The following is a 3,434-nucleotide window of genomic DNA, read 5'->3' on the forward strand; positions in this document are numbered from 1 at the left end:
TGACAGCAATCATTTTCTTTACCTCCATCCTCAAGATGGAGCAATCATGTAGCTGAGCTTAAAAAACACATTTAGTTAGTAGTACAGGAGTGAACTCCTGAAATGCTTCAAAATGTGTTCCACAACACTTAGGAGAGATTTGAAGTATGCAGGGATACAGACATTTTGAAAATTTTGAATAAAAGTTTGACGTAAGATTTATAAATCTGTGTTTTGGTAATAAACATAAAATTCTGTCAGTTTTTTAAAAATTTGCTCAATTTCATTGAAACAGATAGTTAATTCTAGAACACCCTGTATGGTGTAGCATTATTAATTGTATTGCTCAAGTAAATATTAAAATCAAAGGTCTTCTCACTGTAAACATACCATCTTTTTGTTAAGCATATTGTATATTATCCAAAATGTATCTCTCCTTTATAGGCATGGACCTGTGGTTGAGAAGCTTGCTTTCCAACAATGTGGCCTTGGGTTCAGTCCCACTGAGTGGCACATTGGGAAATTCTCTTTCATTACAGCTCTGTGCCGACCAAAGCCTTGTGTATTATATAATTGCCATTACTGTATTGATATATAAAATAACACATACAACTCACTTATTATTGTCATACAATAAACAAACAGAAGTTTGTGTATGAAATTGATATTTTTTCTGCATCAAACATTACATACTTTTTCTTATAAAATACACACATACAGGAGTAAATCTCTCTATATAATAACACTTTGAATGTGGCTCCCAAGAAAGAGTAAAAGTAATTACCCAATCAACGACGGGTATTACTGCTAGTTAATAATAAAATAATAAAGTATTGGATTTTCTGTAACTAAAAACCTATTTAGACATATATCTTTTAATAATGTAAAACTTGATGCATATTACACTAACAGAAATAATCCCCCTCCAAATAAGAACACAAATAATATCCAAACAAACAAAAATGCCAGACATATTATATCTAGACAACATATGAACAATAATACAAAGATAAATAACACATCTAATAACTAGTGATTTTAGGGTTAAAGAAAAATGTAAATTTAACAATTACTGTAAACGTAAAAACCTAGTATAACAAGCAACTGTTGAAGTGGAAGGCAAATATTTCTATTATGTCAGAGCAACTGAGTGTTATGTGAAATCTTGACTTGCGAATCATGAGACCTCCTTTAGAAATGCTAATAAAAGAAATCGCATTGGCCTAAGTAAATTTTTTCGGAAACTAAAAGATAGCAATATAACTTATAAAATTAAATGGAAAATTTTAAACAACTCATGTATACAAACCACCAGCCAAAACCTGTTCACTTTGCCTGGATGAGACATACAACATTTTATTCTCTAAACATAAACTTTTAAATGATAAGTCCAAGAAAATTTCCCAATGTTTACATGTACACATCATCATCGTTTAACGTCCGCCTTCCATGCTAGCATGGATTTTTTCTAAATATAAATAATTCACAACTTTTTTTCTCACAAAATTATAATAATATATAATACATCTAATAATATATAATACATCTGATATAAATACTCTAATATATTCTATATAGACCTAACAACTCTGATTATACATAAATTCCACCTTAATCACATTTTTTTATATATAAATCCTGCTTTTAATGTTCCAACCGCACAATAAGTATTACCTACATACTCTCTAAATATCATTTAGTAACCCACTCTTAATACCGTTTCTTATTAGAGATATACTTATAATCCATATTATTCCCATAATATTATTTAACTCTATAAAATTTAATTTTCTACCGGAATCTAAATATTGTAAGTTCACTTGCATATGTATATAAAATAGCATACATGTATGTGTATATGTATATGTGCATATATGTATATCTGTATATATGTATATGTACATGTGCATATGCATGTATCTATATCATACACATAATTTATATTCATACCATCAGTATGCTTCGCTTGCAAAATAAATATTCTTCTTCTCTACACTCCCACATGCCTCTTTCTAAATTTGTCTCATGTCAATTAATCCAAATTCTTTCCCCTAAATAGACGAAGGGAGATAACCCGTTGTTCTTGATTATGTCTTTAGAATAAGTAGTGAGGTTGTTTTTTAAAAAAAAACTACCTTATATTTTTCCTTTATTTTGCACAAATCTTTAAATTCCTCATAGAAGTAAGTATAATATAATTTTTTTATCCACCTAATAGTTTTTCTGCATAACTGAACATATCTGTTAGTGTATTGAAATGCTACATAATACTAATAGCTATAATCTTTCTGTAGAATAAGTAATAAAAAATGTTCTTCACAATCGATTAATAAAGCTGGATTTTAAAATTTTTATTTTACATATATATACCCTCCATTATTAATTGATTTTAACCAGTGAAGATATAAACCCCATTATGAGTGAACTGTTAATTAAATTCATACTTTAGATTTACCTAAGTATACAATATAGCCTAATCTTAGCCATAACTTTAAAATATTAAAATCTGCACTATACTTTATATTATACTAGCAGCTAAGCCAGGTTTCACCCGGTCTGTTTGTATGATGTGGCTGTGATCGTTTTCAGTTAGGCATAATCTATAACAACGTTTCTCAACCATATCATTTTGGGTCCCCTGTTTAGATTGGTGCCTCCAGCTGTATGAAAATTTCCTGACCGCCCCCCCCCATCATCCTTGTCAGAAAACAGCTTCAGGAGTTGTTTAGAACGAATTTGCACATAGTCTGTTTGTGAGAGTTATTCTATTGGACCTCTGTCTAATCATTAAAACATTGATTTAATTATGAACATAGAAAGATATTATACATTAATCCCTATTTTTGTTAGCAGTTGTATCCATAAAAATTTTATTTGCAGAGAGCAGAAACTGAAAGAAGATATATGAAATGGATGTGTGTGTGCGTGCATGCATGCGTGCTTGTGTGTGTGTATGTGTTTACAATAGTTGATTTATGGAAAAGATTATAATAAATTTTTGAAATGCAAATATGTGAATGAAAATTAAGTTCAGACCTCTAAATGGTAGCTAGACCTGGTAGAAATAGCAGCCAAATCTCCCTCAAAACACCCTACTGTCTTAATCCAACAATTCTGCCTTCTTACTCTGATGTAAAAAAGCAATTTCATTATAACTGCCACAAAAGGTGTATTTTTCGTCACGAAAAAGTACAAAAAACTGTCAGCTGGAGGAGGGAGAGATTGTTGGATGTAAATAAACCAACACCAGTTGTCATGGTGTTGATTTATTTATATCCCCATAACTAACTGGTTTCACAAGAAGAGACCAATAGAATAAGTACCAGGCTTATCAAAATAAAAAAAAAAGCACTGGGGTCAACTCATTCGACAAAAAATTCTTCAAGGAAGTGTCTCATATTTTTGTTTGCTCACTCAATTGTATCTATCAATCTATTTTTCTGTGTGTGTATATA

This window comes from Octopus bimaculoides, chromosome 24 (genome assembly GCF_001194135.2).
Source record: "Octopus bimaculoides isolate UCB-OBI-ISO-001 chromosome 24, ASM119413v2, whole genome shotgun sequence".
Lineage (NCBI taxonomy): Eukaryota > Metazoa > Mollusca > Cephalopoda > Octopoda > Octopodidae > Octopus > Octopus bimaculoides.